The sequence below is a fragment of the Cetorhinus maximus genome, chromosome 19, assembly GCF_964194155.1.
Source record: "Cetorhinus maximus chromosome 19, sCetMax3.hap1.1, whole genome shotgun sequence".
Taxonomy (NCBI): Eukaryota; Metazoa; Chordata; class Chondrichthyes; order Lamniformes; family Cetorhinidae; genus Cetorhinus; species Cetorhinus maximus.
The window spans coordinates 50,722,154-50,745,944 of NC_135897.1; the positions used below are offsets into that span (position 1 = coordinate 50,722,154).

The window sequence follows — 23,791 nt, forward strand, 5'->3', positions numbered from 1 at the left end:
ATGCCAAGAAGGCGCAACTAGGTGCGGTGCCGAGGCCAACAGATGGCTCTTGGCCACGATACCTTGAGGCTTCCCTTCCCCTTCCACCATCTCATCACCACCAATAAGACATGTGTTGGAGTTCTGAGTATGTGTCTAGCTGCCTCCCCTGCAGGTTGCCCCCAGACTACTCAAATGTGACAAACACCAACATATGCTGCAGGGAGAACCCATCTTCTCCTCAACCACTAAGGCTGATGTAAGCATGGTCACTATCTGTTTGCCCACCCAGCGTGCGCCAAATGCCCAATGCAGTAATGACACTAAGACGTGGTGGGGGGGCCTCAAAGGCTAAGGCTACCTGCTGGGTTAAATGGCCAAGGCTGACATGGTACTCACCCTTCCAGAGCGCAGCAAATCATTGAAGCGCTTGCGGCACTGCGTTCCGGTGCGCCGCACAACATCATGAGAGCTAACAGCCTCCACCACCTCCTGCCACGCCTGCCTGGTGACATGGGGGAGGCCCTCCTCCTCCCATCCTCCGGAAACAAGATGGTCAGACACCTCTTCGAGGAGGACAGCAAAGTAGGCATCTGGGAACTGAGGGGTACAATGGCCCCCCGCTGGCCTACCCTGCAGCCTGCCCCCCTCTTCCTCCTCTGCCTTCACCTCTGGTGCTACCTGGTGACTGGCCATGGTCAACAGCCTAAAGGAGGCTGCCTGGCCACTCTTTATACAGACTGTCGGTTCCCCATTGGAACCGGCGGCCTGAACACACCCGCCACCGATTTAATTTTCCTGATGAACACGGGAGTCGGAACCCCGCTGGGCGGGCCTTAATTGGCCCGTTTCGGCAGCGGGGAACGGCTGCCGGCCCACCCGTCAAGCGCAAAATTCAGAGACTTCAGACAGTTCCGAGTTACTTACCTGGATAGGTACCCTGGTAATATTAGACAGAAAAATCCCTGTTTAACTCCTGGGTAACTATACAACTGACACCCCTGACTCCCCTTGACTACCTCCCAACCCCCCGACTGGCCCCCCCACAAACTCAACTGACCACACCAGACTCCCCCCACCACCACCGACCAGCACTAAACTCCCCATGACCAGCCTCATCCCTTATTCCTCACGAATTCTACCTGACCCAACTTTACTACCTGACCCACCTGCCACCCTACCCCCTTACCCACTTACCCACCTGCCACCCTACACTCCCGCCTACTTATCTCACCCACTCTTCCCCTTACCAACTTAGCACATCCAGCCTACCCCCTTACTCACCTACACATTCACCCATTCATCATACACCAACACACTGAAAAACTATTTAAATGTCAGTGTGTTAGTGAACACTTAACAGAATACGGTGGCTAGTGCCATGAAAGGACAGAGTGGCTTGTCTTCTCCTGATGATCCAGTGCTGAAGAAGCAGTTCAATTTCAGGTATGCTCCACATTTCTGGAGAAGCCAGGATTACAAGTGCCGACCAGTAATGTGGAGCTCCGGCATGGCACAGGAAAGTAGAAGCAGAGTGGCAAGTCGATACTGATTGCCATTCCTTGGAAGATTCGGGCCTACATTTAAGAGCGTGATGAGCACAGTCACGTTCTACTAGGTTGAGTGAGTGAAGAAGAGATGCACATATTATATTTGGTGGTCAATTGAGAGTCAAGATGCTAGATTGCTATGTTTTCGTTAGCATCTGTGTACAAGGTACGAGAGGATATTGCATTCTGACAGAGGAAGCAGGTGCTCTTGATTCAACTGTACAATGTGTGTTGTTTTCCCTGCTAGAAAGTCTCAGAATTCTGGCAAAGGTAAATGTCCAACTCTATTTAAATTTCAACTTGTAAGAGAGCAGGAAAAGTTGTGTAATTGTACCTGTAATGAGCAGGATGGCTTAGATCCCCAGATGAGGTTTGCTCCTGCTGCAGATCAGTGACTTTCATTGGATTAAGGTTCGGCACCAAATATAGTTTTTATTTATATTCGTTCATGGGATGTGGGTGCCGCTGGCTGGGCCAGCATTTATTACCCTTTCTGAATCGCCCTTGAGAAGGTGGTGGTGAGCTGCTGTCTTGAGCCGCTGCAGTCCATGTGGCGTAGGTACACCCACGGTGTTGTTAGGGAGGGAGTACCAGGATTTTGACCCAGTGACAGTGAAGGAACGGTGATATTTTTAGAAGTCAGGGTGGTGTGTGGCTTGGAGGGGAACATCCAGGTGGTGGTGTTCCCATGTGTCTGCTGCCCTTATCCGTCTAGATGGTAGCAGTCATGGGTTTGGAAGCTGCTGGCTGAGGAGTCTTGATGATTTCCTGCAGTGCATCTTGTAGATGGTACATACTGCTGCTATTGTGTTGGTTGTGGAGGGAGTGAATGTTTGTGTGTTGGGTGCCATTCGAGAGTCTGCTTTGTCCTGAATTGTGTCGAGTTTCTTAAATGTTGTTGGCGCAGTACTCATCCAGGCAAGTGGGGAGTATTCCATCACACTTCTGACTTATGCCTAGTGGTTGGTCGACAGGCTTTGGGGAGTCAGGATGTGAGTTACTTGCCGCAGGATTCCTAGCCTTGTAACCACAGTATTTATGTGACTGGTCCAGTTCAATTTCTGGTCAATGGTAACCCCCCAGGATGTTGATAGTGAGGGATTCAGTGATGGTAATACTATTGAATGTCAAAGGGCGATGGTTAAATTCTCTCTTGTTAGAGATGGTCATTGCCTGGCACTTGTGTGGTGCAAATGTTACTTGCCACTTGTCAGCCCAAGTCTGGATATTGTTCAGGTCTTGCTGCATTTGGACATGGACTGCCTCAGTATTTGAGGCATGGTGAATGATGCTGAACATTGATCACAATCATCAGTGAACATCCCCACTTCTGACCTCATGATGGAAGGAAGGTCATTGATGAAGCAGCTGAAGATGGTTGGGCCTAGGACTCTACCCTAAGCAACTCCTGCAGTGATATCCTGGAACTGAGATGATGAAACTCCTAACTTATCATTGCAGTTTTACATTCTTTTAATTTTGTGGAATATGAGTTTCAGCTTTATTTTCTTCATTGCCCTGATCTTATTGATACTGGGAAGTAAGATTGTACAACTAATATTTGTACTTTGTTAAAGATTTGTTGTTGGGGTGCTTTGCACCTTTGGCAATTTTATGCCTATTTGACTTGGGAAAGTCTGTGCTTGAACCAAAGCTCTGGTCCTGATATTCCCAAATGGCTTAAGGTAAGGAATTCCAGAAAATTCATCCACAGACATTGAAGAAATAGAATTACGAAGAATGAATGCCCATTTCAGGATGTACAAACACTCCTCCGATATAGCTGTGCTTGCCCTACTTTGCTGTTGACACTACAGGGGAAGGAGCTGCTATAATAGTAGTCTTTATGAATCACCACAGTGCCTCCTGTAGATAGGAAATACATCACTTGCAGGCTGGTGGTGACAGTGGATCTTCAGCCCAGTGGAAGGGTCTCCGATCAAGTGAACTGCTTTGGCCTGGATAATGTTAGTTGTCTTCCATATTGTTGCATTGCGACATTCCATCACATTCCTGATTCTCTTAGATAGTGGAGAAATTTTGAACATTTAGGAGGTGAGTCACTTGATACAGAGAATCCAGCTGCTGCCCTGTTCTTGTAACTGCCTGGTTGAAGTAGTTGGTCCAGCCAAGCTCCTAATCAACACTGACCCCCATGGTGTTGGTGCTGAGGAGTCAGCAATGCTGGTGTCATTGGAGTTCGGAGGAGTTGACTGGTTGTTTCCTTGTTCAAAATGATTATTAGCTCACTCTTATGTGACAGAAGCATTAGCTGCCACTTGTCATCCCAAGTCGAGCTATCGTTCAAGTCCTGCAATAGGCTAGCATGGGCAGTTTCATTATCGGTGGAATTGTGAAAGGAACTGAACATCGTGGAATCACTACTAGCCTTATAATGGAGGGAGAGTCATTGGGCAGAATTTTACTGGCCCTCGAAGTGGGAATGGAGGTGGGGGCTGGTAAAATTGCAGGGAGCTGTGGCAGATCGGCTCCCCAACCGTGTCTCACTGTTGGGGAATTTTACTGACGGCGGGACATGAATCGGCAGGCTGCCCACCACAATAAAGGTATACAGCCAACTTAAATATGTAAAGGCCCTATTAATGGCCATTTTACTAGGCCATTGGCACTTTGCTGACAGTGGATCAACCCCCACCACATGGGGAAGTCGCCAGCTAAATGGAGGCGGCCTCTAAGCATCAGCGCATTGTGGGGGGGAAGGATTTTTTAAGCAAGGAAGGAGACACGGGCCAAGAAGGCAGCACTCGCAGCCCCAACAACATCCCCAGAGAACTTTTCCCTCCAGTACTTGGCCCTGGATTTTTAAAAAAACATTGTGTACCTCCTATAGACTGCAGAGCCCCTGCCTGCCTGAGCAGTGACTGCCACTCCTGGTGGTGCGACTGAGCTGCTGGCCCACTTATTGTGCTGGCAGCTCCAAGGGGTGGTGGCAATCCTGGTGGCTGTCACTTAATTGACTGCTGTCTGTAAAATTAGGAGGGAAGGTCCACCAACCACCCATGCTTGCTGATGATGTTGGACCATCCGCACAGTTGGCAAAATTCAGCCCATTGACCAAGTAGCTACATATGGTTAAGCAGAGAACACTGCCCTGAGGAATTCCTGCAGAAATATCTTGAGACTGTGATGATTAGTCTTTGCCAGTCACACTTACCTTCCTGTTTTGTCAGATATGGCTGCAAGCACTGTCAGGCTTTCCAGTTGGATTGGAGGTGGCTATATACTTTAGAAGAGCAACTGGGTTAAATCTGGATACCAAATAGAGAAGAGCAAATTGCTTTGGGTGATATTGATTACCATTACCACAGTGTTATATAACGTTTCAGTGTTATGTTTCAGTATTTCTAAAATGTAAGCCTTTATAATCAGTTGTGTAGCACACTGGGCTTTGTCTCTACTGTGCACTGTTCAATGGCCATGCCTTTCTGCACCTGAAGGCAAGCCAATAAACCTATTTTCATCTTGTATGCCTCTTAATAGCTTGTTCAAGAGTACCAGCAAGATAAATCTAGGAACAAATCACTTGGCTGCTGCCTCGGTTGCAGATTGCTAAATTTAAAAAAAATCTGCATTCACAGGATGTGGGCTTTGCTGGCAAGACCAGCATTTATTGCCCATCACTAATTGTTATTGAGAAGGTGGTGATGAGCTGCCTTCTTCAATCTCTGCAGTCCGTGAGGTGTAGGTACACCCATGTGCTGTAGGAAAGGCAGTTCCAGGATTTTGGTCCAGCGACAATAAAGGAAGCATAATACATGTTCAAGCCAGGATGGTATGTGACTTGCCGGGGACCGTGCAGGTGTTCCCATGTGCCTTCTGCCATTGTTCTTCTCAGTGGTAGAGGTTTCAGGTTTGGAAAGCATTGTCAAAGGAGCTTTGGTGGTTGCTGCAATGCATCTTGTCTCCACTGCTGCCATGGTTTGGGAGAAATTAATGTTTAAGGTGTTACTTTATCCTGGATGGTGCCAAGCTTCTTGAGTGTTGATGGAGCTGCATTCGTCCAGGTAAATGGAGAGTATTCCATCACACTCCTGATTTGTGCCTTGTAGATGGCAGAAAGCCTTTGCAGAGTCAGGAGGTGAGTTACCCGCTGCAGAATACCCAACTTCTGACCTGCTCTTGTAGCCACAGTATTTATCTGACTTGTCCAGTTAACTTGCTGGTCAATGGTGACCTAAGATGTTAATGCCGGGGATTCAGTGATGATAATGCCATTGAATGTCAGAGGGAAGTGTAAACCCTCTCTTGCTGGAGATGTCCATTGCCTGGCACTTCTGTAGCACAAATGTTACTTGCCACCCAAGCCTGCATGTTGTCCAGGTTTTGTTACATGTGGGCATGGACTGTTTGATTAGCTGAGGAGTTGTAAATAGAATGGAACACTGTGCAGTCATCGGCAAACATCCCCATTCTGATCTTGCATTGGAGGGCAGGTCATTAATGCAACAGCTGAAGATGTTTGGATTTGGACACTGCTCTGAGAAATCTCTGCATAAGACTGAGCTGATTAAGTTCCAACAATATTCCTCATTGAACAAGGGATGGTCCCCTGGCCTGATTGTAACTGCAGAGTGAGGGATAAGCCAGGCCACAAGGTTACAAATAGCGGTTCAATACAATTCTGGTGCTGCTGATGGGCCACAGTGCCTCCTGAATGCCCAGTTTTGAGCTGCTAGATCTGCGTTGTATCTCTCTCATTTAGCATGGTGGCAGTGCCAAACAACACAATAAGTGGTATAAAGGGCCTTCTGGAAAAAGAGAAAATAATGTAATTTTTTTGAGGTGAGCTTGTTATACTAAAACCTTAGTATTTATGAGAGAATGATGAAAAAAGGTTAAAAGGTTCAGTCTTGTTTTTGGCCTAGTAGTTGTCGTTTTCAATCAATCAGAATACACAAGATTTTGGAAAGCTATCTGCAAACTTATTTCATCATGTTTTGTGATGTTGGTTATTATTGTCTCCCCGGTCAACTAAAAGAATAGAAATAACAAAATATTTTTTTTGAGATGGGGCTGTACTCAAATTTAATAATTTAGGATGTATTTGGTTAGGAGCATAGCCTAAAACATAATTTTCAGTTACAGATATGATAGATTGTTATTCTTCTGAATGCAGCCTGCAGTTATGAATTTACAGTAAACCATGGCAATGGGTTAACAAGCGAAAGTCCATTAACAGCATGCTCAGTGTTCCAAATCATTTCATTTCAAAGGTCAAGAGCACTCACTTTTACATTCTAAATTAAATCACTGCTCCCACTGGATCACCTTGACAACATTTTTATTTTGCTTGTATTCTAGTGTTGTGCTTTCTTCCCAAGGACCATCCCCACAGTGGAACAAGCTGCCAAAAGAAATAGCCACAGCCCCATCACTTGAAATCTTCGAGACCCATCTCTATATTATTTCCATGTATAAGTTTTTCATTATCAGGGCTACTATCTGAGCAGGTTACGCCTGGTTTAACTAGCACTACCCATGTAAATGTTAATGGAATACAGATGGTAGTCTGTGATGTCAACACAACCAAAGCAGAAGTAGCACTGGGAGTCCATGCAAATTCCTTGCGCAACTGGGAGGATTTTACCACCCAGAAATCGGTACCCTCTAAATTAGAGCAGTGAGTGAATGCTATCAATACATTGTTATCATTCCCCAGTAGGAGGACCAGTTATATTATTTGCTTTCCGTTCATTGCTGAAATAGATGGTTCCTTAATGTACTCTGATGTATTTATTACTTCTCTGCCAAAACAATGGCTGAGACTTTGTTGCAGTGTGCATCAGCAAGTGGTCGGCACAGATACTTGCAAACTGTCAATGCCAAATTAAAAACATCTAATTTGTGCTGTCACTGTCAGCAGAAGAAAGTATTTGTGATTTTTTTTCATAGAGTTGCTGCAGCTGATGCCCTGCTGCCTGGCCCCATTTGTATTCACAATTACTGTAATTAAAAAAAAAAATAGTATCATGACTCCCTTTTCTGACTGCGAAACAAGGGGGGACTTTTAACCACAAGAAACAAGCAGGTTTGGGGTTAAATAATTAAAATCAGAATTCCAACTCAATTCTGCCTCCATTTCCAGCATTAGTGGAGGTGGGAAGTGGGCATGTGACCAACTGGTTCTTTGGAGTTGGGGTGGCACTTTCAAAATGATATTTAGGCTCTGAGCAGCACTTTTGTTCATCATTTTAAATTGAACTGTGTTCTGTTTAACTGCTGCATTCAGCCGAGGGCAACCGATTCCAGGAGGTAAGTGCTTTTGCACCTACCTACTGGATCCATAAGTGCTTGTCTGGAGAAGCCTCCCGCATCACCTACCCCTAAACCCCTGACTTCCCCACCATCCACTCCCCAGGCCTCCAATTTCCCCACACTGCCCCAGGCTAATGAACTCCCCCTCATTCAAAAGCCTCTTATTTCTCCACCACGGGCCTTGTTCTCCCACCTCTCCATCGAGGATTTCGATTTCACCCCTCCTCCTAAGCCTCTGACCTCCCCCCCCCTCCCACCCCAGCACCTGGAGCCCAGAATCACCCTCCAACTCTAATTGCTCCCCTCTCCCGATCAATCCTCTTTGCCGTAACCGCTCTGCGCCGCCTCCCCCCCACCCTATTTAATTGATATCCCTCCTCCTCCCTTTGCCAACTCTCCCGGTCTGCCTTCTGGACCGGATGCGCAGTCCTACCATGTCCTAAAGCTTGCACCGACCTGTTCCCCATTCGACTGGAAGCCAAGCCCATCAACCATGGGGCTACTCTGTGGGGAACCGATCAGTGAAGTCACAGGCACACTGTGGACTTAAAAACTCCCAACATGCAAGGGAATCCTAATTTCTGGGCTTCCACACCTTACCAAAACCAGTAAGCAAATAAGAAGGAACAGAGTCCATATTCGACTTACACCTGAACTTGAAAAGCAGAAAAGATAATTGACAACACCGGCAACATCACGAACTAGTGACATTGACGACATTACTAACAAGTGATGCAACAGCAACAATGTCACCAGCAAGTGACGCAGCATCAGCAACATCGAGCATGACTTCTATAACATCAGGAACTACATGCATAACATTACCATTGCAGCCTGCTGACTCACCGCTGAGAGCAATGAATGCCAAATATACAGCAGGGAGGCCTGCTTACCACTGAAGCGATAAAATGAATAATATTTAGAGAAAGGAAAACAAGCTCGAGGAGACTCTCAAGATGTTCCATTTATTTATAAGTCAATGGTTAATCTTTAGTTCAGATAATATATTTAAAAAAGTTAATGATTGGAACAGCTATATTGATATAGATAAATTGCACGGATCTTCTAAGCAGCAGCAGCAATGATCTTTGGATTTGCGCTTTGATCAAAAATTCCTCCGACTCAACGCTGCTGTACTTTTCTACTGGGACCTTCCGAGCCCAGCTTCAACAGGAATGTGCAGCGCAGTGTTCCTGTGGGAACCCCATCAAAGCAGAGTAGAGTCTCGGAAAGACAGGACACATCCCCTTTTTACAACAGCTCCTGCATGGTACTTTTAAAGTTCCAGTTTGAATGCTAATGAATGAATCTTAGTGAATGAAAGTGAGTGGATGGGTGAATGAGTAAATTTGTAGGTAGCTGAGGTATGTAAGTGGGTGAGGTGGCAGCTGGGTGAGTGGGTACTTGGGTGGTGGTCGGGTCAGGATGGTCGGCGGAGGGGGTGGGGGGTGGTAATTGGGTGGTTGGAGGATAGATCAGGGTCAGATCAGGGAAATAGTTGAGTAGGGTTCAGAGGGTAGCTGGAGGTCAAGGGGTAGACGAGGGGTGGTAGGGGGTTTTCAGTGGGGGTAATTGAGTGGTCGGTTGTGAGTTACCCAGGTGCTAGACTACGTTTTAATCTGTGTAACATTTCCTGGGTAACCATTCAGGTAGGTCCCTGACTCTAACTCAGAGTCAGAGACATTTGTGAAGGGTCCTGGGAAGCTGTGGAATTGCCCATCAGAAGTTGAAGGTTCCCGGGCAACACCCGCTGTTGTCCGTGCATCAGGATTTCCACATTGTCTTGATGCACGTCTTCAGTCCCCGACGATCTAGAGACCGGAAAATGTGGACCATTTTTTTAAAAATAGAGATGTTATATTGTTACGTTATTCGTAAAGAGTTAAGAACTAATTGTTACGCGAATGTATATCCAGGGTGCCACATTTACTACTGCACTGCAGTCAGGTGCAGAGCAACAATGTATCAGCTCAGCAACCAAATGGAGAACTGCAGGAAGTACACAATGAAACGCTTACCATTTGAGTCCAAAATTGTGATTATTTGAAATAATGGCAACCAGAAGACATAACATGATGCATACCATAACTTGAATTTTAATGCTTAAGAAATTATGATTAAAATATCTCTGTAAATAATTTAGATTATAATGAAATGTTCAATTTCTAATAATGAAGAGTTTTAATATACTTTAAAAATATTACCTATTTTTTACTTTGTGTACATCCATTTTTGTTGAATGAACTGTAGCTAATTTTATAAATTTGATGAAGCAGATTTTAGTGAAAAATCATTGAATATAGTATTAAAACAGATCTTGAACTCTGAAGATTAGTGCTTTAAAGCTGTCCTTGGAGCTGAAATTCAGACAGTATGGATAATAATGTTAATTACAAAGTCCAGCTTTCAACCAACATCAGCTTCTATTATGAAAATATCCTGCTAAATATGATCACTGAATGTGAAGATTAATGTTTCCTCTGAGCTATTAGTGGCATAGTGACATGTTAGAGCGATGCTACATAGCTCATTATAATACCTAGTTATATTCAGTGTTAATCCATTCCATAGATCGAAGCCAAAGGATTTAAGAAATGACATAGTCAATAGATATTTGAAAATTATTTTAAAAGCCATCATTTATTACATTGAAAAGATGGTTGGCATTTTTTGCTGAAAAAATAAAAGCAAAATACTGCGGATGTTGGAAATCTGAAATAAAAAGGAATTTTTTTAAATGCTGGAGAAACTCAGCAGGTCTGGCAGCAACTGTAGAGAGAAACAGAGTCAATGGGCAGAATTTTGCCCTTGGTTGACACGTGGGCCCCACCAACTCGGCAGTGGGCAGACAGCCGACCCCCGCCACCAAAACGGGGCCCGCCGCCATTTTGAGTGGGTGGGCCAATTAAGGCCTGCCCAGCGACCTGCCTGACAGGAAACACTATGTGCTTCCTGTGCGGGGTGGGGGGAGGGAATCCCCAGCTGTCAAAGTGCGCTCTTTCGTGCATGCGCATGAAAGAGCACACTGCTCCCTGAGACGAAGTGCTGTCTCAGGGAGATTACTGACAGTGTACAAAAGTTAAAAAATAGAGAAATAAAAATATTATTAACATGTCCCCCTCATGTGACAATGTCACACGAGATGGGACATGTTGATAAATATCACATTACATTTATTAAAGTTTTTAAAAAGGAACATGAAACCTCATCCCGCCAGTGGATGAGGTTTCATGTATTATCAGAAGCCCACTGGGGCTCCTGGCCTGCCTGCCAGCCTTAAGGTTGGATGGGCAGGGCATTTAATTACCCCGTCAATGGCCTCAATGGCTGATTTCGCTGTCCGCCCGCCTTCCTGAAAATTTAAAGGGACCAGGATGACATTGGGGTTCCTCCCCACGTCATTCCGCGTCATTTTCCCATCGGCGAGCGGGCCCCACCCCCAAATCGCCGACAGGAAAATTCCGGCCAATGTTTCGAGTCTGTATGACTCCTCTTCAGAGCTGAGGAGAGGTAGAAATGTGATGGATTTTATAATTTGGAAGAGGTGCAGCAAAACACCTTCATCAATGACAGGTGGGAACTCAGGAGAGATTTGACAGAGATGTCATGAACACAAGATAAAGGGAATGTTAATGATAGTGTTGAAGACTAAGGAAGGTGCCACCAGTGGCCTAAAGATCAGATGGCAGAATGTGTTAATAGCAGAACAGGGTCAGTGCTCTCTGAAATTAAAACATAAGAACAAGCTACAGACTGGCCCTGTGCGGGGAGGGGTTTGGGGAAAAGAAAAGAAAAATAATTATTGGAAAAATGATTAAATTGGAGGACAGCGCTCATGTTCTGAAGCTGTTAAACTCAATGTTAAGTCCAGAAGGCTGTAAAGTGCCTAATCAGAAGATGAGGTGGTGTTCCTCCAGTTTGTGCTGGGCTTCACTGGAACATTGCAGCAGGCCAAGGACGGAAATATGAACATGGGAGCAAGGTGGTGTGTCTAAATGGCAAGCAACAGGAAGGCCGGGGTCATGCTTTCAGACTGAGCGAAGGTGTTCCCCAAAGCAGTCACGCAGTCTGTGTTTAGTCTCCCCAATGTAGAGGAGACTGCATTGGGAGCAGCAAATACAGTAAACTAAATTGAAAGAAGTGCAAGTGAAGTGCTGCTTCACCTGAACAGAGTGTTTGGGGCCTTTGACGGTGAGGAAGGAGGAGGTAAAGATGTTACACCTTCTGTGATTGCATGGGAAGGTGCCGTGGGACGGGGATGAGATGTTGGGGGTGATGGAGGACTGGACCAGGGTATCACGGAGGGAATTGTCCCTATGGAATGTTGACAGGGGAGGTAAAGGGAAGATGTATTTGGTGGTGGCATCATGCTGGAATTCATGGAAATGATGGAAGATAAAAAGAAAAAGATCAGTGAAGACAAATGTAGGTCCCTTACAGCCTGAAACGGGAGAATTTATAATAGCGAACAAGGGAAATGGCAGTGCAATTAAACAGCTACTTTAGTTCTGTCTTCATGGAGGAAGACACAAATAACTTCCCAGAAATGTTAGGGAGCCAAGAGTCTAGTGAGAAGGAGGAATTGAATGCCGAGGCTGGTGGGGTGAAAAGTGAGGATGTGGGCAGCCCTAACATGGTCCTGGGAGGAAGGGGTGAGGGCAGAAGTGGGGAAGATGGGTTGGGCATATTTGAGGGCCTTGTCAATCTCAGTAGGGGGGCACCTCGGTTCAGGAAAAAGGACAGGTCAGAAGTGCCGTTTTGGAAGATGGCAACATCGGAACTTATGCGACGGAGGCAGAGAAACTGGGAGAATAGGATCGAATCCTTATGGGAAACAGGGTATGAGGAGGTGTAGTCAAGGTAGCTGTGGGTGCTACCTTAATGAATATTGGTGGACAGCCTATCGCGAGAAATGAAGATAGAGAAGCCAAGAAAGAGAAGGGAAGTGTCGGAGATGGACCATGTGAAGGTGGAAAAATAGGGTGGAAGCAAAATCGATAAATTTTCCCAGGTCCAGGCGAGAGCATGAAATGGCACTGATACAGTAACAGATGCACCGGAAAAAGAGTTGTGGAAGGGGGCCTGAATAGGCTCACCACCCTCCTCCACCTGGCTGAACTTGTTCTCTCACTGAACAATTTCTCCTTTAACTTGTCTCACTTCCTCCAAATAAAATATGTGCCCATGGGTACGCACATGGGCCCCAGTTATGCCTGTTTTTTTGTGGGTTATGGAGAACATTCCTTGTTCCACATCCCCTCCCCCCCTCAGGGCGAGCCTGCAACTTGTTCTTATGTTTTGCTTTCAGAGAGCACTGACCCTTGTTCTGCTCTTAAGACATTCTGCCATCTGACCTTTAGGCCACTATTAGCACCTTCCTTAGTCTTTAACACTATCATTAACACTCCCTTGTGTCCATGACATCTTTGTCAAATCTCTCCTGAGCTCCCACCTATCCCTGACCTTCTATTTTGCTCCACCTCTTCCACAGTTTAAAATCCATCACATTTATACCTCTCGTCAGCTCTGAAGAAGAGTCATACGGACTTGATACGTTAACTGTTTCTCTCTCCACAGATGCCGCCAGACCTGCTGAGTTTTTCCAGCATTTTCTGTTGTAATTTTTTCTGGATGCTGTTTTGGTGTTACTTGCCAACACTTATTGAAATACATAGAAATCTAACCAATTTCAAAATTGTATTTTAGTTTCCTTCAAGCTAGCTATTTACCTAATAATGACGTTTAACTCCTGCCCCTCCATGGTCCTTCACCCACATCTGATGAAAACTGGACATGGGGCAATTAAAATGGAATGGAGGATTTATACAATGGCTTCACGAAGGCAAAGGCATTATTAACCTGAGGTTTTAATGGGCAGCCAATGTTATTAGGAAGTGGATCCAAGACTCCAAAAGAGTCAGGAAGGTTTTTTTTTTAAGTTTCCTTGTGGGCCAGAAGGAGCACAAATCCCAAATGCTCCTCCAGGCTCCACAAGGAAACCTGGGACCACCCCTGTTCTGAGTCTCCCCCCTCCACCCCTCCGCCTACATACACACACCATGACTGTGTTCCCTTCAAAATCAGACTCCTCCAAGCTTACCTTAGTACCAGAGACCATTCCGCCTGGTTCCTGGCATCAACCTCTTACCTTCCTATTTTAATGGCCATGGTGCCACTTCCTGCAAACTGCCAGGCCACCTGGCTAATATTTAAGGAACGAATGTATGCATTGCAACAGTTATACATTCCTTTCTGGCACAAAAACACAACAGGAAAAGTGGCCCAACCACATGGCTAACAAAAGAAATTAAGGACACTATTAGATCCAAAGAGGAGTCATATAAATTTGCTAGAAAAAGTAGCAAGCCTGAGGATTGGGAGCAGTTTAGAATTCAGCAAAAGAGGACCAAGAGATTTATTAAGAGAGGAAAAATAGAATATGAGAGTAAAGTTGCAAGGAACATAAAAACAGACTATAAAAACTTCTTTAAGTAAATAAAAGGAAAAAGATCAGTGAAGACAAATGTAGGTCCCTTACAGCCTGAAACGGGAGAATTTATAATAGAGAACAAGGGAAATGGCAGTGCAATTAAACAGCTACTTTAGTTCTGTCTTCATGGAGGAAGACACAAATAACTTCCCAGAAATGTTAGGGAGCCAAGAGTCTAGTGAGAAGGAGGAATTGAAGGAAATTAGTGTTACTATAATAATAGTGCTGGAGAAATTAATGGGACTGAAAGCCGATAAATCTCTAGGGCCTGAAAATCTACATCCCAGGATAGCAAAAGAGGTGGCCATGGAAATAATGGGTGCGTTGGTTGCCATCTTCCAAAATTCTGTAGATTCCAGAACAGTCCCGGCAGATTGGAGGGTGGCAACTAGAACCCCACTATTTAAAAAAGGCGCGAGGGAGAAAACGGAATTACAGACTAGTTAGCTTAACATCAGTGGTAGGGAAAATGCTAGAGTCTATTAGAAAAGATGTGATAACAGGACACTTAGAAAATATCAACAGGATTAGACAATGTCAACATGGATTTATGAAACGGAAATCATGTTTGACAAACCTACTGGAGCTTTTTGAGGACGCAACTAACAGAATAGATAGGGGAGAACCAGTGGATGTGTATTTGGATTTTCAGAAAGCTTTTGATAAAGTCCCACATAAGAGGTTAGTGTACAAAAATAAAGCACATAGGACTGGGGTAACATATTGTCATGGATTGTGAATTGGTTGGCAGACAGGAAACAGAGAGTAGGAATAAATGGGTCTTTTTCGGAGTGGCAGGCAGTGACTAGTGGGCTACCACAGGGATCAGTGTGCTTGGGCCCCAGCAATTCACAATATAAATCAATGATTTGGATGAGAGGACCAAATGTAATAAGTGTTATAAGTGAAGTGTTCTGATGAAGAGTCATATGGACTCGAAACGTTAACTGTATTCCTCTCCGCAGATGCTGTCAGACCTGCTGAGTTTTTCCAGCTATTTTTGTTTTTGTTTGTAACATTCCCAAGTTTGCTGACAATACGTAACTTGGGAATGTGAGTGATGAGGAGGATGTAAAGAGGCTTCACGGCAACTTAGACAAGTTGAGTGAGTGGGCAAATACATGGCAAATGCAGTATAACGTGGATAAGTGTGAAGTCATCCACTTCGGTAGGAAAAACAGAATGGCAGAGTATTATTTAAATGGCGATAGATTGGGAAATGTTGATATACAAAGGGACCTTGGTGACCTTGTGTACCAATCACTGAAAGCAAGCATACAGGTGCAGCAAGCAGTTAAGAAGACAAAATGGTATGTTGGCCTTCATTGCAAGAGGACTTAAGTACAGGAGCAAGGATGTCGTACTGCAGCTGTACAGGGCCTTGGTGAGACCACACCTGGAGTATTGTGTGCGGTTTTGACCTCCTTACCTATGAAAGGATACACTTGCCATACAGGGAGTGCAATGAAGGTTCAGACTCCTGGGATTTCTGGGATAGCAAGATTGTTGTACGAGGGGAGATTGGGTTGACTAGGCCTGCGTTCACTGGAGCTTAGAAGAATGAGAGGGGATCTCATTGAAATGTATATAATTCTGACAGGGCTGGACAGTCTGGATGCAGGGATGATGTTTCTGCCGGTTGGGGGGATTTTCTGGAACAAGGGGTCACTGTCTCAGGATATGGGCTAGGTCATTTAGGACTGAGCTGAGGAGAAAATTCTTCACTCAGAAGGGTGACGAAACTGTGAAATTCTCTACCACAGAAGGCTGTGGAGGCCAAACCACTGAATATATTTAAGAAGGAAATAGATTTATAGACTCTATAGGTGTCAACAGGCATGAGGAAAGAGCGAGAGTATGGCATTGAGATAATGGATCAGGCATGATCATATTGAATGGTAGAGCAGGCTCGAAAGGCCGAAGGACCTACTCCTCCTATTTTCTATGTTTCTCTGTCAGGAAGTCAGCCAGAGGCATGCTACCGAGGTTCAGCTGTTACAATTGGACAGGAGTCCCTTCTACTGCTGCTGGATAATTAATACCCTTGATGAAATAAATTATTGTGTACAGCAGTATTTGCACAAAGGTTGAGCAATAAGAAGAAATATTAGCTTGAGAAATAAGAGGAGCTATTACCACCCAATATTGTGGAAGTAGGTTTCAGATTCAGCAGATTAGAGGTGTACCACTCTTCATGCAAACTTTAGTAATAGACAAAGAAGATATGGGTAACTTACTTGCATCTGATCTAGAGGGAAATGTCCATTGTGGTGTAATGCTGTGTTTGTACGATGGATCTTTTGTCTTTTTATTTGCTGGAGAAAAACTGCTGAACTGACACAATTACAGTAATCACAGAGCAGACATAAATCAAAAGCTATTCTAACTGGATTGTATGTTGGAAAAACATGGCCAGTGTCACACAGTGGGTTTGTGGCCACAATCTGCTAACTGAGTTTTGAATCTCAGTCATGCCATTGTATGGAAAAGCTGAGCACAATTTGGGCAGTTCTGTAGGAAAGGGAAAAGGAGATTCAGCCAGACAGCCATCACTCTACATTGTAATACATGTAGAAGTGGCTTATTCAGGGCAATGATGAGAGATGCTTGGTACCAAAGCAAGAGGAAAGAAAGTTTTGTTTCCTCACCAATAAACAAATAGATTAGCTGAACAATGTGTTCTTAATAGCTCGAATGGTTCCTTGGTGTTTGATACTGCTTGCAAAACGCACTCAATTAACAGCCTCATGATCTGATTCTTATTGTGAAAATGCCTCCCACTGTACATTGTCAGTAAGAAAACTATTTAATTAAATTATATGGAGTATTGATTCTGTTCCTTTAAAATTAAAGCAAATTAAAAGAAAGAACTTACATTTATATAATGCCTTTCACAACTCCGATGTGCTTTGCAGCCAATTAAGTGCTATTTTAATGTAGTTACCATTGCAATGCATGGAAATGTGACAACCAATTGTCTCAAAACCAGCAATGAGATTAATAACCTATTAAATGGTTCTTGTGGTGTTGTGAGCAGTCCCCTGCTGTTCTTAGAATAGTAACTTGGGATCTTTTATGTCCATCCGAGAGGTCAGATGGTATCTCAGTTTAATGTATCATGATGATACCCCTGACAGTGCAGCACTCCCTTAGTAATACACTGAAGTGTTAGCCTAGATTTTGTTTTTAAATCATGCAGAAGCCTACTTGCTTAACCAACGCATGTGCTACTACTGAACCAAGACTAACACCTGCCTTAATTAACATTTAAAATTGTAATAGTCACCTTCCATTTTTTTCTTTTGCAGAATATACAAAATATTTTGCCGCTATCTCTTGATCTGTTTTATGCATTTTATTGAAAGTTTTCCCTTTATCAAATTTGTTTGAACACATTGCTTTTTCCGATCATGGAAGGTTTCAATTAATCCAAGCCAGCTTATTTACCTCTCAACAACAATGTAGAGCGTTTTATTTTTCATTTTCCTGGTGCTCATCTTGCCTTTTTTTTTGCATATGTTTGATGTGGTACGGCAATATAGAAAAAATCTTTTCTTGTGACATTGTAAATGCATTCGGGTGGATACTCTGCCAACAAACCTGGCAATACTTCCTCAGTCCATGAATCAGAAATGGATCCATCACTGTCTGCTTCTTCACACAGGTTTTTGTAAACTAGCTTGTGTCTCACTTTCCAATCTGAATTTGATAGCCTTAGCTTTCAACAGGCAGCTGTTAATAGGATTTTCTGAACTCTTTTATGATTAAATTACCTAAACAGGGCTTTATCAACATTAGCCATCGTACATTCGCAAGTTCATTTTTTTTATCCTGGTTCTTCATTTTGCCCAGTCCTTGGAGGTTGAAAGATGACAGGTCTGATGAAGATTTCTGCACACTACACTTACATATAAGTGGGAATCAAGAACATAAGAACTAGGAGCAGGAGTAGGCAATTCAGCCCCTCGAGCCTGCCCCACCATTCAATACGATCATGGCTGATCTCATTTCAGACTTAACTCCAATTTCCTGCCCTCTCCCCATAACCATTCAACCTGTTACTAATTAAAAATCTATCTATCTCCTCCTTAAATTTATTCAGCGTCCCGGCATCCACTGCACTCTGGGGTAGTGAATTCCACAGATTCACAGTCCTTTGAGAAAAGTAATTCCTCCTCATCTCTGATTTAAATCTACCACCCCTTAGCCTAAAACTATGACATCTCGTTCCAGAGTGCCCCACAAGGGGAAACATCCGTTCCACATCTATGTTGTCTATCCCCTTTAGCATCTTATATACCTCAATTAGCTCTCCTTTCATCCTTCTAAACTCTAGCGAGTATAGGCCTAAACTGCTCAATCTCTCATAAGACAAGCCCCGCACCTCTGGAATCAATCTAGTGAACCTCCTCTGAACTGCCTCCAATGCAACTACATCCTTCCTCAACTAAGGGGACCAAAGTCTGGGAAGAGTCTCCTCTGCAGTCACCGTCGCCGGGAACCAGTCTGGGAAGAGTGTCCTCTGCAGTCACCATTGCCGGGAAGCAGTCTGGGAAGAGTGCCCTCTGCAGTCACCGTCGCCGGGAAGCAGTCTGGGAAGAGTGTCCTCTGTAGTCACCGTCGCCAGGAAGCGGTCTGGGAAGAGTGTCCTCTGTAGTCACCGTCGCCGGGAAGCAGTCTGGGAAGAGTGTCCTCTGTAGTCACCGTCGCCGGGAAGCAGTCTGGGAAGAGTGTCCTCTGCAGTCACCGTCGCCGGGAAGCAGTCTGGGAAGCGTCCTCTGTAGTCACCGTCACCGGGAAGCGGTCTGGGAAGAGTGTCCTCTGTAGTAACCTTCGCCGTGAAGCAGTCTGGGAAGAGTGTCCTCTGCAGTAACCGTCGCCGTGAAGCAGTCTGGGAAGAGTGTCCTCTGCAGTCACTGTTGCCGAGTGAAAAAAAAACAAAGAGTGACATCACAGGAAAACCGTAAGTCCTTTGGTTGGTAAGTAACTGCTAGTTTGAACTACCTATTTGAAGTTGATTTCACATTAAAGGTGACTACTGGGACCCAGGATCGGAGGCCTTCAGCTTCAGTTCAGCAGAGAGAGCGAGTTCCAGTTAATTTTAAAAAGTGTATTTTGAATCTCTATTCTAACTTGCTTTCAGATTAAAGGTAAATAGGAGAAATGTTTTACAGATTGATAAACTAAAGACCAGTAGGAAATTTAAAAACAAATTGAAAAACTAATTAAATAAAATAGAGATGCAGGGCCAGGCGATGTTTTGTAGCTGCATGATGTGGGAGCTGGTGGACCTCATTGTGGTTCCTAGTGACCACATCTGTAGCAAACGTTGGTTGCTCGAGGAACTCCAGCTCAGAGTTGATGAGCTGGAGTCTGAGCTTCGGACACTGTGACACTTCTGGGAGGGGGAGAGTTACCTGGACGCTGTGTTTCAGGAGACAGTCACACCCTTAGATTAACTACCTTAAATTTGGCCAGTGGTCAGGGACAGGAGGGTGTGACTATGAGTGAGGCAGGTAGAGGGATCCAGGAAGTAACACTGCAGGAGCCTCAGCCCTTGCTCTTATCCAACAGGTTTGAGATTCTTGCTCCCTGTGTGGACGAGAGCGAGGACTGTAGGGAGGATGAGCAAACTGACCATAGCACTGTGGTACAGGGAGTCATTCGAGTGGGGGGAGAGAAGAGAAATGTAGTTGTAATCGGGGATAGTATAGTTAGAGGAGTAGATACTGTTCTCTGTAGCCAGGATCGAGAGTCCCGAAGGCTGTGTTGCCTACCTGGTGCCAGGGTTAAGGATATCTCATCTGGGCTGCAGAGGAACTTGGAATGGGAGGGGAAAGATCCAGTTGTCGTGGTCCACGTAAGTACCAACGATACAGGTAGAATGAGGAAAGAGGTTCTGCTGAGGGAATACGAGCAGTTAGGGGCTAAATTAAAAAGCAGAACCAAAAAGCTAATAATCTCCGGATTACTACCTGAGCCATGAGCTAATTGGCACAGGGTCAATAAGGTTAAAGAGGTAAATGCGTGGCTCAAAGATTAGTGTGGGAGAAATGGGTTAGAATTCATGGGACATTGGCACCAGTACTAGGGAAAGGGAGCTATTCCTTTCGGGCGGGCTCGACTTGAATCATGCTGGGACCAGTGTCCTGGTGAATCACATAACTAGCGTTGTAGATAGGGCTTTAAACTAAATAGTGTGGGGGAGGGTTCAGTTGCATGGAAATATAAAAAATCAAAGTTTAAGGAGAGGATAAGAGTGCAGGTTAGTGACGAGGCTGATTGTTACCAAAAAGTGAAAGGAAGGGACAGAATGTGTGAATGCCAAATTGCACCAAAGAATCATATATGAGTAGGGAAAATTGACAATAGGGCAAACTTAAAGGCTTTGTATGTGAATGTGCGTAGCATTCGGAATAAAACTAATGAGTTAACAGCGCAAATAGAGATAAATAGGTATGATTTGGTGGCGATTACAGAGACGTGGTTACAGTGAGAACAGGTTTGGGAGTTGAATATCCAAGGGTACTCAGTGTTTTGGAAGGATAGGCAGGAAGGAAAAGGAGGTGGTGTAGTTTTGTTAGTAAAGGAAGAGATCAGTGCTATAGTGAGGAATGATATAGGCACTGGAGAGCACGATGTAGGGTCAGTCTGGGTAGAAATAAGAAATAGCAAGGGAAAGAAGTCCCTGGTGGGAGTAATCTATAGGTCCCCAAACAGTAGTTCAGCAGTAGGGCGCAGTATAAACCAAGAAATACTGGGAGCATGTAAGAAAGGCACGGCAATAATCATGGGTGAATTTAATATGCATATTGACTGGACTAATCAAATTGGCAAGGGTAGCCTCGAGGGAAAGTTCATAGAGTGTATCAGAGATTGTTTCTTGGAGCAATATGTTGTGGAATCAACCAGGGAGCAGGCTATTCTGGATTTGGTTTTGTGTAATGAAATGGGATTAATTAATGATCTCATAGTAAAGGATCCTCTTGGGAAGAGAGATCGTAGCATGCTAGAATTTCAAGTTCGGTTTGAGAGCGAGAAACTTGAGTCCCACACTAGTGTTCTGGAGTTAAACAAAGGTAACTACATCGGCATGAGGGCAGATTTGGCTCTAGTGGACTGGGCAGGAAGACTACAAGGTAGGACAGTTGCTGAACAGTGGCAGATATTTAAGGAGATATTCAATTCCTTCCAAGTAAAATATATTCTAAAGAGGAAGAAAGATGGTAAGAGGGGGAAAAAGCACCCATGGCTAAGCAAGGAAGTTAAAGATAACATAAAAGCAAAAACGAAGGCATGCCAAATTGCAAAGGTCAGTGGCAGGTTGGAAGATTGGGCAACTTTTAAAGATCAACAAAGGGTTACTAAAAAAATAATAAAAAGAGCAAAAGTAAATTATGAAAGAAAACTAGTGCAAAATGTAAAAACTGATAGCATAAGCTTCTACAAGTATATAAAAGGAAAGAGAGTAGCTAAAGTGAATGTTGGTCCCTTGGAGGATGAGACTGGGGAGTTAATAGTGGGGAACGCAGAAATGGCAGAGACGCTTAATCAATATTTTGCCTCAGTTTTCACAGTGGAGGATACTGGTACTACCCCAATAGTAACAGGTAGTGCAGAGGGTATAGAGAAGGAGGAACTTAGAACAATCACCATCACTAGAGAAAAAGTACTGAGCAAACTATTGGGATTGAAGGGTGACAAGTCCCCAGGACCTGATGGCTAACATCCCAGGGTCTTAAAGGAAGTGGCAGCGGAGATAGTGGATGCATTGGCTATAATATTCCAAAATTCCCTGGATTCTGGAAAGGTTCCAGTGGATTGGAAAAATGCTAATATAACACCCTTATTAAAAAAGTGGGGGGGAGGCAGAAAGTAGGGAACTATAGACCAGTTAGTTTAACGTCTGTCATTGAGAAATTGTTGGAATCCATTATTAAGGATGTAGTAATGGGGCATCTGGAATGTCAAAATGCAATCCATCAGAGTCAGCATGGTTTTATGAAGAGTAAATCGTGTTTGACTAATTTGCTAGAGTTCTTTGAAGATGTAGCAAGCAAAGTGGATAATGGGGATCCTGTAGATGTAGTATATCTGGACTTCCAGAAGGCCTTTGATAAGGTGCCGCACAAAAGATTAATACACAAGATAAGATCACATGGAGTTAGGGGTAATATATTAGCTTAGATAGAGGAGTGGCTAACCGACAGAAAGCAGAGAGTCAGGATAAATGGGTCTTTTTCTGGATGGCAAGCCACAGGGTTCAGTCCTTGGGCCCCAACTATTTACAATCTATATTAATGACTTGGATTCAGGGATAGAGGGTACGATAGCTAAATTTGCAGATGACACCAAAATAGGTGGGAAAGTAAGTTGCAATGAAGAAATAAGAAATGTACAAATGGATATGGACAGGTTAGGTGAATGAGCCAAAATTTGGCAGATCGAGTTTAATGTGGATATGTGCGAGGTTATCCATTTTGGTCGGAAGAATAAAAAGGCAACTTATTATTTAAATGGAGAGAAACTTCAGAATGCTTCAGTGCAGAGGGATCTGGGCGTCCTCGTGCATGAATCACTGAAAGCTAGCATGCAGGTACAGCAGGTAACGAAGGCAAATAGAATTTTGGCATTTATTGCTAAAGGAATAGAGTATGAAAATAGGGAAGTGTTGATGCAACTGTGCAAGGCATTGGTGAGACCGCACCTGGAGTACTGTGCACAGTTTTGGTCCCCTTACTTGAGGAAGGATGTAGTTGAATTGGAGGCGGTTCAGAGGAGGTTTACTAGATTGATTCCAGAGTTGCGGGGCTTGTCTTATGAGGAGAGATTGAGCAGTTTAGGCCTATACTCGCTAGAGTTTAGAAGGATGAGAGGAGGTCTGTTTGAGGTCTCTAAGGGGATAGACAAAGTAGACGTGGAGCGAATGTTTCCCCTTGTGGGGCATTCTAGATCGAGAGGCCATAGTTTTAGACTAAGGGGTAGTAGATTTAAATCAGAGATGAGGAGGAATTACTTTTCTCAAAGGGCTGTGAATCTGTGGAATTCACTGCCTCAGAGTGCAGTGGATGCCGGGATGCTGAATAAATTTAAGGGGGAGATCGACAGATTTTTAATTAGTAATGGGTTGAAAGGTTATGGGGAGAGGGCAGGAAATTGGACTTGAGGCCGAAATGAGATCAGCTAAGATCACATTGAATAGCGGGGCAGGCTCGAGGGGCTGAATTGCCTACTCCTGCTCCTAGTTCTTATGTTCTTAACTGTGCACAGTACTCCAGATACAGTCTCACCAATGCCTTGTACAGTTGCAACAACACTTCCCTATTTTGGTACTCTATTCCTTTGACAATAAATGCCAAAATTCCATTTGCCTTCCTTATTACCTGCTGTACCTGCATACTAGCTTTAATTGCAAGAAATGAAATTGCAAGCAAGTGAACTTTTCACAATTAAAAGTATACGGGAAGAGCAGGACTTGAGAAATAGTTTCATTAAA

The 23,791-nt window shown here is 44.2% G+C and overlaps 1 protein-coding gene and 1 long non-coding RNA gene across 7 annotated transcripts in view; one reads left to right on the top strand and one right to left on the bottom strand.

Moving 5' to 3' along the window:
• The window catches only part of naaladl2 (N-acetylated alpha-linked acidic dipeptidase like 2), a 955,971-nt gene that overhangs the window by 466,443 nt on the left and 465,737 nt on the right, over positions 1–23,791 (top strand). The gene's annotated exons all lie outside the window — the stretch shown is intronic.
• The window catches only part of LOC144693797 (uncharacterized), a 95,718-nt gene that overhangs the window by 54,839 nt on the left and 17,088 nt on the right, over positions 1–23,791 (bottom strand). The window lies entirely within an intron of this gene.